The sequence below is a fragment of the Palaemon carinicauda genome, chromosome 20 (assembly GCF_036898095.1).
Source record: "Palaemon carinicauda isolate YSFRI2023 chromosome 20, ASM3689809v2, whole genome shotgun sequence".
NCBI classification, from domain to species: Eukaryota; Metazoa; Arthropoda; class Malacostraca; order Decapoda; family Palaemonidae; genus Palaemon; species Palaemon carinicauda.
The window spans coordinates 22,375,094-22,388,106 of NC_090744.1; the positions used below are offsets into that span (position 1 = coordinate 22,375,094).

The window sequence follows — 13,013 nt, forward strand, 5'->3', positions numbered from 1 at the left end:
TGCAGGTCGCTCTAATACCTGCCTACCTTCACTGCAGGTCGCTCTAATACCTAATTACCTTCAGTGCAGGTCGGGTCGCTCTTATACCTACCTATCTTCAGTACAGATCGCTTTAATAACTATCTACCTTCAGTGCAAGTCGCTCTTATACCTACCTATCTTCAGTACAGATCGCTTTAATCTACCTACCTTCAGTGCAGGTCGCTTTAATAACTACCTACCTTCAGTGCAGGTCACTTTTATGCATACCTACCTTCAGTGCAGGGTCGCTTTAATACTACCTACCTTCAGTGCAGGTCGCTCTATACCTACCTACCTTCAGTGCAGGTCGCTTTAATAACTACCTACCTTCAGTGCAGGTCGCTCTTATACCTACCTACCTTTAGTGCAGGTCGCTCTTATACTACCTACCTTCAGTGCAGGTCGCTTTAATACCTACCTACCTTTAGTGCAGGTCGCTCTTATACCTACCTACCTTTAGTGCAGGTCGCTCTTATACCTACCTACCTTCAGTGCAGGTCGCTTTAATACCTACCTACCTTTAGTGCAGGTCGCTCTTATACCTACCCCTACCTTTTACATATTTTTAGTCTTTCTAAATATAAACAGTCCATGGGAGTTTATGTCTTATTTGGAATTTGCAATTTGATACCAGCCATTCCAAACTATTCCTGTCTGAGAAATCATTGGTTTCAAAAATTCCCAGTTCTCAAATTCCCTGGTTTCATAAATTCCTGGTTCTCAAATTTAGTTAAAAAATTCTTGGTTCTCAAATTCGGTTAAAAGAATTCCTGGTACCCAAATTCCCTGGTTTCAAAAATTCCTAGTTTTCAAATTCACTGGTTTCATATATTCCTGGTTCTCAAATTTGGTTAAAACTATTCCTGGTTTTCAAGTATGGTTTAAAAGTTTCTGATTCTCAAATTCCCTGGTTTCAAAAATTCCCAGTTCTCGAATTCCCTGGTTTCAAAAACTCTTGGTTCTCAAATTCCCTGGTTTCAAAAAATCCTAGTTCCCATATTCCCTGGTTTCAAAAACTCCTGGTTCTCAAATTTGGTTAAAAATATTCCTGGTTCTCAAGTATGGTTAAAAAAAAATTTATGATTCTCAAATTTCCTGGTTTCAAAAATTCCCTGTGTTGAAAAATTCCCAGCTCTTAAATTCCCTGGTTTCAAAAATTACCGGGTCTCAAATTCCCTATTTTCAAAAACTCTTGGTACTTAAATTCCCTGGTTTCAAAAACTCTTGGTTCTCAAATTTGGTTTTAAAAAATTCCTGGTTCTCAAATTCCCTGATTTCAAAAATTCACCGTTCTCAAATTCTCTATTTTCAAAACTTCTTGGTACTCAAATTCCCTGGTTTCAAAACTTCCCAGTTCTTAAAATCCCTTGGTTTAGAAAATTCCCGGTTCTCAAATCCTTTGATTTGAAAAATTCCCGGTTCTCAAAATTCCCTCGTCCTTACCTTGCGTCTGAGCTGAGAAGGTACCGCTTGGATCCGAGAATCCCTGGAACATATACGACGAAGGCGCCGAAGGGTAGGACATGGGCAGGCCCATGGTGTTGAAATTACTCATGCTGCCGGAGGCCATCTGCTTCCTGAGTCGCGCCCTTCGGTTGCTGAACCAAACCTGCGGAGGAGGAGAAAAAGACACGGCGGTCAGGCTAGATAGATGCTTTGCAATCCTTGCACCATATAGCCAATTTTCTCAGTACTTGGGGTGTGCCATAGCCTCTGTTCCATACTCTTATTATTATCAAGTCTGTCAGGCTAGAAAGATACTTCGTAATCCTTGTACCATATAGCCAATTTTCTCACTACTTGGGGTGTGTCATAGAACCTGCGTCATATTCTTGGTATTGTCAAGTCTGTCAGGCTAGAAATATACCTTTCAATCCTTGTACCATATAGCCAGTTTTCTCAATACTTGGGGTGTGCCATAGCCTCTGTTCCATACTCCTGGTATTATCAAATCTGTCAGGCTAATAAGATACCTTTCATTCCTTGTACCATATAACCAATTTTCTCGCTACTTTGGGTGTGCCATAGCCTCTGTTCCATACTCTTATTATTATCAAGTCTGTCAGTCTAGAAAGATACTTTCGTAATCCTTGTACAATGTAGCCAATTTTCTCACTACTTGGGGTGTGCCATAGCCCCTGTTCCATTCTCTTATTATTATCAAGTCTGTCAGGGTAGAAAGATACTTCGTAATCCTTGTACCATATAACCAATTTTCTCACTACTTGGGGTGTGTCATAGAACCTGTGTCATATTCTTGGTATTGTCAAGTCTGTCAGGGTAATAAGATACCTGTCAATCCTTGTACCATATAGCAATTTTCTCAATACTTGGGGGTGTGCCATAGCCTCTATTCCATACTCCTAGTATTATCTAGTCAGTCAGGCTAGAAAGATACTTTGCAATCCTTGTACCATGTAGTCAATATTCTCACTACTTGGGGTTGTGCCAGAGCCTTTGTTCCATACTCCTAGTATTATCAAGTCAGTCAGGCTAGAAAGATACTTTGCAATCCTTGTACCATATAGCCAATTTTCTCAGTACTCAGGGTTTGCCATAGCCTCTGTTCCATACTCTTAGTATTATCAAGTCTGTCAGGGTAGAAAGATACTTCGTAATCCTTGTACCATACAGCCAATTTTCTCACTACTTGGGGTGTGTCATAGAACCTGCGTCATATTCTGGTATTGTCAAGTCTGTCAGGCTAGAAAGATACCTTTCATTCCTTGTACCATATAGCCAATTTTCTCAAAACTTGGGGTGTGCCATATCCTCTGTTCCGTACTCCTAGTATTATCAAGTCAGTCAGGCTAGAAAGATACTTTGCAATCCTTGTACCATATAGTTAATATTCTCTCTACTTGGGGTGTGCCATAGCCTCTGTTCTTTACTCTTAGAATTATCAAGTCAGTCAGGCTATAAAGATACTTTTCATTCCTTGTACCATGTAGTCAATATTCTCACTACTTGGGGTGTGCCATAGCCTTTGTTCTATACTCTTAGAATTATCAAGTCAGTCAGGCTATAAAGATACTTTGCAATCCTTGTACCATGTAGTCAATATACTCACTACTTCGGGTGTGTGCCATAGCCTTTGTTCTATACTCTTAGAATTATCAAGTCAGTCAGGCTATAAAGATACTTTGCAATCCTTGTACCATATAGTCAATATTCTCACTACTTCGGGTGTGCCATAGCCTTTGTTCTATACTCTTAGAATTATCAAGTCAGTCAGGCTATAAAGATACTTTGCAATCCTTGTACCATGTAGTCAATATACTCACTACTTCGGGTGTGCCATAGCCTTTGTTCTATACTCTTAGAATTATCAAGTCAGTCAGGCTATAAAGATACTTTGCAATCCTTGTTACCATGTAGTCAATATTCTCACTACTTCGGGTGTGCCATAGCCTTTGTTCTATACTCTTAGAATTATCAAGTCAGTCAGGCTATAAAGATACTTTGCAATCCTTGTACCATGTAGTCAATATACTCACTACTTCGGGTGTGCCATAGCCTTTGTTCTATACTCTTAGAATTATCAAGGTCAGTCAGGCTATAAAGATACTTTGCAATCCTTGTACCATGTAGTCAATATTCTCACTACTTCGGGTGTGCCATAGCCTTTGTTCTATACTCTTAGAATTATCAAGTCAGTCAGGCTATAAAGATACTTTGCAAATCCTTGTACCATGTAGGTCAATATACTCACTACTTCGGGTGTGCCATAGCCTTTGTTCTATACTCTTAGAATTATCAAGTCAGTCAGGCTATAAAGATACTTTGCAATCCTTGTACCATGTAGTCAATATTCTCACTATTTCGGGTGTGCCATAGCCTTTGTTCTATACTCTTAGAATTATCAAGTCAGTCAGGCTATAAAGATACTTTGCAATCCTTGTACCATGTAGTCAATATACTCACTACTTCGGGTGTGCCATAGCCTCTGTTCCATACTCCTAGTATTATCAAGTCAGTCAGGCTAGAAAGATACTTTGCAATCCTTGTACCATATAGCCAATTTTTCTCACTACTTGGGGTGGTGCCATAGCATGTGTTCGTATTAATGTGTTCCAAAATTATGTTGAAGTTCACTTTCTTTTCTTTTCACATAAATTTATTGACATTCCGTAGGTATTTAATATTTATTAGGCAAGTACCTGTTTTTTTTTTTTTTTTTTTTTTGAAAGATCTTTGAGAATAAATGAACAAAACAGTAAGAAACAACAATGAAAGGAAAAACAACAGTATTACTATTGCTACTACTACCAATAGATATAATAATCATTCGACTGTCAAGATATATATATATATATATATATGTGTATATATATATATATATATGTGTGTGTGTGTGTGTGTGTGTGTGTATGTGTATATGCAAGTATGAGTTTATGTGTATGTGTTTGAGTGCATATATGTATGTGTGTAAGTGTGTGTGTGTTGTGTGTACCATAATAAACAAAAGAGAGGACGTTGTACATAGCACTAAAATTAATAAGGTCAAAATACACATGAGCTAGCGTTGGAATTGGCCCACCTTTCCAGAAGTCTTTCATTCACGATTCAGTGAAATAAACATAAATAAATAAGTAAACAACTAAATGGATATATAAGTAATTGAATAAAAATCCAAAGGTAAATGATAAATCGCTTTATCTTTTATGATGTCAAAGTTAAATGTTATTAAAATGTAACTCTATAATTTAATTCAAATAGGATCCATATTTTAATTATTTAAGACCCGTATGTCTTTTAAGTTTTAGAATAAATATGATTTTATTTGTAATTCTATTTTAATAGGTTATATCCGCTTGGAGATCTAGCATCTAATTTGGGTGTTAACTGGCCCACTGTAGGTGGAACTATTATTTGTAGAGTCCCCGTCCTCTTCATTCATAATGCCACTAATGTCACCTGTCCTATTTACTATTCTTTCGTTCTTTAGAGTTCCTGTCTTACCTATCTTTTCAACTTCAACTATTTCCAGCTACATTGAGCATATATCTTTTGAGAAAAATTCCTTTAAAGTCCAGCCCTAAGATTGTCTACTTATATGAATCAATACTTAGGTAACAGTATCTTCTCCTATTAATAATAATGATAATAATATACTTCAGGTGATATGAATATTGAATAATTCACAGAACTGACATAAATATTTCATAAACTTCCAAAAAAAAAAAAAGTTTGACACTCATATCCAGTCACGACGCCACTCAAAGCCGTCCACAGCCCACTTAGCTAGCTCACCTGTATCCTGGCCTCAGTAAGCTTAGTTCTCTGTGCCAATTCTTCTCTCGTGTATATATCAGGATACTGGGTCCTCTCGAAGGCCTTCTCCTGTTCGTCCAGCTGGTGGGCCGTGAAGGTCGTCCTCGAACGCCTCTGCTTCCTCTTGAGCATCATCTGAGGGTCGTCCTCATCCTCAGAGCCGTCCTCAACGTCTGAGCCAGAGCTGGTCTGTTTCACTGCGGCTGGGGGAAGAAGAAGGGAGAGAAGAACATTAGGGTCTGACTTCAGTCGTAGGGAGAGCCGTTTCAAAGATATTAGGGCTGTGAAAAATGAGGTTCCATCTATGGTTTGTTTTCTATCATGTCTACCATATCAGGGTTAATCTACTCTATATTTTTAAGAGTGTCTACCAAATCAGGGTTGATCTACCACATGTCTTTAAGCATGTCTACCAAATCAGGGTTGATCTACTATATGTTTTTAAGCGTGTCTACCAAATCAGGGTTGATCTACCATATGTTTTTAAGCGTGTCTACCAAATCAGGGTTCATCTACCATATGTTTTTAAGTGTCCACCAAATCAGAGTTGATCTACCACATGTCTTTAAGCATGTCTACCAAATCAGAGTTGATCTACTATATGTTTTTAAGTGTGTCTACCAAATCAGGGTTGATCTACTTTATGTTTTTAAGCGTGTCTACCAAATCATGGTTAATCTACGACTTGTTTATCTAATCATGTCTACCTAATCAGGGTTGATGTACTATATGTTTTTAAGAATGTGTACCAAATCAGGGTATATCTACCATATGTTTTTAAGCGTGTCTACCAAATCAGGGTTGATCTACCATATGTTTTTAAGCGTGTCTACCTAATCAGGGTTGATCTACTATATGTTTTTAAGAATTTATACCAAATCAGGGTTGATCTACTATATGTTTTTAAGAATTGTATACCAAATCAGGGTTGATCTACTGCAGTATATGTTTTTAAGCGTGTCTACCAAATCAGGGTTGATCTACGCCTCGTTTTTTAATCAAATCAGAGTTGATCTGCGGTTTGTTTTTAAAACGCATCTACTAAATCAGGGTTGATCTAAGTCTAAGTTTTTTTTAATCATGTTTACCAAATCAGGGTTGATCTGATGATTTGTTTCATAATCCTCGTTAAGAAATCAGGGGTTGATTTAACAACTAATAGAGTTGATCTCTCTCTCTCTCTCTCTCTCTCTCTCTGTCTCTGTCTCTCTCTCTCTCTCACGTCAGCTGCAGGTAAGGACACTTGCATCTGGGGAATTCAATTCAATATCTACTTCGCCGGTCGTTTCTACCTTTTCAATTGCTGTTTTTTTGACACCATCAAATTAAACCTTCGATTTTTTTTTCTTTAATTTTTTCTCACTTTTTTCCGGGATCGGGCGCTTCTGTCTGTCATACCAGGCGCCTTTGATAGCATCTGTGATGCCGCCGCCTCTCTCTCTCTCTCTCTCTCTCTCTCTCTCTCTCTCTCTCTCCTGTTTTAGTTGTTTCTCTGAATAGTGATTTGTATATGTATATATATGAATCTATGTAAATATATATATATATAAATATATATATATATATAGTATATATAAATATATATATATATATATACTGTATATTCGTATATATATATATATATATATACATGTATATATATACATATACACATACATACAGTATATATATATATATATATATTGTATGTACAGTATATACAATGTGTATATGTATAGCATATATATGTGTACATATATATACTGTATGTATTTGTATATGTATATATATACATGTATATATATATGAATATACAGTATTATATAAATATATATATATATATATATATATGTATAATATATATATGTGTGTGTGTACATATGTATATATATATATATATATATATAAACATCACAAAACACTCGCATCCTTAATGGATAAAGACTCCTTCCAAAGGACTCCACGGTTGAAATCCTCCACCTTAATACGCTCAAGGACAAGCAAGGAAGCACTGAATGTACAGTATATCCGTCTTACCACGATGGAAATGACACTCGCGGGTGCGTAATACCCTCAATCATTGCTTCCATCAATTGCCGGAATTGCAAACCTCTTTTAGGGGTGTTTACAAGAATGTGAAAGAAAACACGTTATTATTATTATTATTATTATTATTATTATTATTATTAGCTAAGCTACAACTATAGTTGGAAGTTCTGAATGCTGTAAACACAAGGACTTCAAAAGGGAAAAATAGCCCAGTGAGGAAAGGAATGAAGAAATAAAATAAACCTCTTAAGGTGGTTGACAAGAATGTGAAAGAAAAACATTATTATTATTATTATTATCATTATTATTATTATTATTACTAGCTAAGCTACAACCCTAGTTGGAAGGGATGAATGCTGTAAACCCAAGGGCTCCAAAAGGGATAAATAGCCCAGTGAGGAAAGGAATGAGGAAATAAATAAACCTCTTAAAGTGTTTACAAGAATGAGAAAGACCTACTATTATTATTATTATTATTATTATTATTATTATTATTATTATTATTATTATTATTAGCTAAGCTACAACCCTAGTTGTAAAAGCTGATTGCTATAAGTCCAAGAGCTCCAACAGAGAAAAAATAGCTCAGTGAGAGAAAGGATATATGGAAATAATTAAACTACATATGAGAAGTAATGAACAATTAAAATAACACATTTCAAGAACAGTAACAACATTAGAACAGATTTTTTATATATAAACTATAAAGAGAGACTTATATGTCGGCCTGTTCAACATAAAAACATTCGCTGCAAGTATGAACTTTGAAGTTCAATCGACTCAACTATGGTCAATTCTTTTTAGTGAGGCAGATTTACATCGGAGTAGCAGGGTGCCCTTTTAGCTCGGAAAAGTTTCCTGATCGCTGATTGGATGGACAAGACAATTCTAACCAATTGGATAGCAGGAAATTTTTCCGAGCTAAAAGGGCACCGCTAGGAGGTCCAGTGCAAATGCGCCTCATTAAAAAAAATTGAGTATAGTCGATTAGGATAGGATATAGGGGGAATTGGGGAAAAATAGAAAAAACATATAACATACACGCACCCCTCCATCTGCTGATAATCAAGGCGGGCTGCGAATACTCCTCTCTCTCTCTCTCTCCTCTCTCTCTCTCTCTCAATGTGGCAACTTATTTATTTCTTTATTTCCTTTCCTCACTGGGCTATTTTTCTCTGTTGGAGCCCTTGGGCTTATAGCATCTTGCTTTTCCAACTAGGGTTGTAGCTTAGCTAATAATAATAATAATAATAATAATAATAATAATAATACAAGATAGTAAATAGCTGTAATAGACTTCCAACGGATGTAGTAATACAGTAACACGGTAAACGAGTTCAAGAATAAGATATGTCAGGATGCCGGACAACTCATAATCAATCAATCAATCAAGAATAAGTTAGGACATGATCACAAGAATTCACTAAATGCTTAAACTAAATCGGTCTACCAAAGAGCAAATGGAGTCTCCGCGGATGGACTAAAAGGTCTTTGAGACATCCATAATCTCTCTCTCTCTCTCTCTCTCTCTCTCTCTCTCTAGAGTAAGTGAGACAAGATCACAAGAACTTTCTAAATGCTTAAACTAAATCGCTCTACCATAGAGCAAAATGGAGTCTCCGCGGATGGACTAAAATATCTTTGAGGCATCCAAAATCCTTGTAACTCTCTCTCTCTCTCTCTCTCTCTCTCTCTCTCACCTGCCGTTTTCAGTTGTTTCTCTGAATAGCGTGAATTTGTAACTACGCCTCCAGCGCAATACATTTAAGTTTGTCAGTCACCACTTGGGAAGGAGGTCATTTCGCACCAACACCCGCCAATTGCTCGACGTCGAACACGGTAATTGAACTCGATTACCCATTCGGGTATCGAACTATTTGGGCACGGACGGTGTAAAGAAAAAAGGGTTAAAAAAAGTGATAGAGGGTGAAAACACCGTGGACGGATGACGGGAAAGGTATGATCACAGGAGGATGACGGTATCTCATTATACTAATTGTATTGAAGTTCTGGACGTATTTGAATGTGTCCAATATACGCCGAATGATAATGGCTTTTTATTGTAGTTTCGGCGTTAATCATCAAAAAGAGGTTTTACGCTAATTCCTCGGAATTTTGAATGTGTCCAATATACGCCGAATGATAATGGCTTTTTATTGTAGTTTCGGCGTTAATCATAAAAAAGAGGTTTTACGCTAATTCCTCGGAATTTTGAATGTGTCCACATATACGCCGAATGATAATGGCTTTTTATTGTAGTTTCTGCGTAAATTATCAAAAAAGAGGTTTTTTACGCTAATTCTTCACTCTTTCGTGCGTCATTGTGATCATTGTTACTGGCCACGACCGGGGAGAGTTTATTGCAAATTTCGATAATGCTTTGTTAAGGTTTTATAAAATGGGTATTAAAAAAGCACTGAACCCTGTGATTTTATAGGGGCGTCTTCCTGGCCAGACGCAAGAATCTTAAACTCCAATTTTCTTCCACACCTGGGTTTAAATTTGAGCATGTGCCATGTGGCCATTACCTTAAATGCTGCTATTTTTATCCTTAGATTACCTTAAACCCTTTTCCAATTATCTTAAAATTTAAGCTAGTATAACCGAAATTACCTTAGAATTACCTTGAAACCACACCAGGGTTTAAATTTGAGCATGTGCCATGTGTCCATTTACTTAAATGCTGCTGTATTTTTTACCTTAGATTACTTTAAAACTTTTTCCAATTATCTTAAAGTTTAAGCTAATAAAACCGAAATTACCTTAGAATTACCTTGAAACCACACCAGGGTTTAAATTCGAGCATGTGCCATGTGTCCATTACCTTAAATGCACCTGTTTTTTTTTTTACCTTAAATTACCTTAAAACTTTTTCCAATTTCCTTATGATTCAATCTAGTGAAACCGAAATTCCCTTAGAATTACCCTGAATCCATGAAAATTACATCAAAATAAGGAAATTACCTTGAAATTTTAAACCCTGTTCCCCACCGTTATCTTTACATTAAGGGTCGGTTGGCTTGATGCGCCTCACAAGTAAACTCCAATGAAATGTGTTAATGCAACGTCCAATAGATGGATTACCTGTTAAGAGATTCGATTTGGTTTTGGAACAAATGACATCTGTATCCTATAAGAAAGTTTGGTTCATTTCTTGTCTTGGATGAAAACATTATCAAGAAGCTATCCTTGTAACAGCCATCGAAATGGACGGGATACTTTTCTTGTAGTAGCTATAAAAAGGGGTTTTAGCAGATCCAAGTTAGATTGCAGCTTGAGTGTATATATATTTATATATATTATATATATATATATGTATATATATATATTTATATATATATGTGTGTGTGTATATAGTATATATATATATATATATATACATGTACTAATATATATATATATATATACATATATATATATATATATATATATTCTATATCTATGTGTGTTGGGTTTATATTAAACTGACTCGTATCATCTTTATTCTGTTTCCACACATGGCATTTTATTTTCGACAACCTTGCTTACCAATTCATTGCCTTTCAAGTGGTGTTTTATATCTGCTTGTTAATTTTGAATAAGAATCCCAATTTTGGAAATCAAGTCCACAGAAACATATGAAAAATATGGAGGATAATGGAGAGTGTATTATAAATGAAGGAATTAAAACAAGAAGTTCTTAGCATCACGAATAAATTCGTGAATCACTGAATAATCTTAAGATCATCTGCTCCCAGTTCTGATGATTCTGTCCACCTAGAGATGGGTGAATCACCTTCAGGTGAACAGGTAGCCATGATTTAGAACCCTCTCTTAGAAGAGAGAGAGAGAGAGAGAGAGATGAGAGGAGAGAGAGAGAGAGAGATTTTCCTATACCCAAATGGGTGAAAAACGACAAATCGGTTAGAAATAGGTATGAAAAAAAAAAATGTTGAAAATCCTTCAAGTGCCCAGTATCTTTTGAAGGGACCCCATTGTTCAACACTACCAGTATTTTTTTTATTATTTTTTGAAGGGGGGGGGGGTGTTGGGGGGAAGAACCCGACCACTTTCCTCATATTGGGGATCTGATAAATAGAACTAGGACCTAATACACTTCATCGACGCCATAAAAGTGCGTGAATCAAACCTTTGCGATCGCAAAAGACATTTTTCTTGAGGTCGATCCTGAAAACAAACATTGGCCTCAGTGAAGGAGGCCACTATTTCATTATAGCCCAGGACTAAGACCCAAAGTCAAATTCAGCTCAAAAGGAATGATAAAGAAAAAAATAAACGAGAGGGAGAAAAAAACTTTCTTGCACAACCTTCGCGAACAAAGAACCCGGGTTCCATGTAAAGACAATGGAAGGACTGTCCTGAGGCGTGACGGGAGTTCGCGCTCTATAGTGTTGGTGAACCCCACGCAACGTGAGCCTTTGTGAGCCCGAGCAAAGACTCGTTAATTGGATCTTTCTTTATCGTTGCCAAACAACTCCCTGGACGCGGTGTAATTAAAAGACTCTTGGGCCTGTTTGATTAAAGTTTTCAAAGGCTTAAATACGATTAAAGAGAGGCTTATGAGAGGTTTGTGTGCTTACAAGTTTGCACACTCAGTTGTCTCATTTTGCGAGTGCGTTTGAGGTTCGAGACCCCATGGGGGCTCGAAACCGCGTCTCGAGATGGTTTGTTTTGTGGCCAGATTCGAACAGGAAATGAAGCAACATTGTTTTGGGAGCCTCAAATAGATGAGGTTAGGATCGTGGTCCTCAGGCGACAGCGAAGTGAAGGACAGATGATATTCTCGACCCAATCTTTGGAATCGCCCAAAATTCGAATTATTCAATTTTTGAAATTCGAATTATTTGATTTTGAGATTCGAATTATTGAATTTTTGAAATTCAAATTATTAAATTTTTGGAATTCGAATAATTCCATTTTTGAAATTCGAATTATTAAATTTTTGAAATTCGAATCATTCAATTTTTGAAATTCAAATTATTAAATTTTTGAAATTTGATTCATTCAGTTTTTGAATCCGAGTTATTACATTTTTGAAATTCGAATTATTAAATTTTTTAAATTCGAATTATTAAATTTTTGAAATTCAAATTATTCAATTTTTAAAATTCGAATTATTCAATTTTTTGAATTCGAATTATTCAATTTTTTAAATTCAAATTATTCAATTTTTTAAAATTCGAATTATTCAATTTTTTAAATTCGAATTATTCAACTTTGAATTCCAATTATTTTTACCAATGTGAAATTCGAATTTGCAATTTACTTTACTTAGAAGCATCTTGTGAGATCAAGAGTCTGCTCTGACATAAGGCCAGCTTAATGGTATATCAAGAATTTACGAGGAATTAGGTAAAGTATATTCGAGATAATTGAAGACCAATTTCATATAATTTCATTTTCCAAACACCTGAACTAACGGGGTGAATAATATCTCTCTCTCTCTCTCTCTCTCTCTCTCTCTCTCTCCTACCAGAAGCTAGTTTTGAATTGAAGAATAGTAAGGCATTAATCTTGGTATATTTAATTATCTAACAGACGTTCATACGCCTCATACAATTTCCAATTTCATCTCTCTCTCTCTCTTCTCCTCTCTCTCCTCTCTCTCATCTCTCTCTCTCTCTCTCCTCACAAGAAGTTGAAAGACGCAAACGTTATACATCGGCTTCCGTGCAAGGCGTGAAAATAAC

At 36.1% G+C, this 13,013-nt stretch overlaps 1 pseudogene; it reads right to left on the reverse strand.

Moving 5' to 3' along the window:
• Positions 1–13,013, reverse strand: part of LOC137659462 (paired box protein Pax-7-like) — a 123,842-nt pseudogene that overhangs the window by 1,960 nt on the left and 108,869 nt on the right.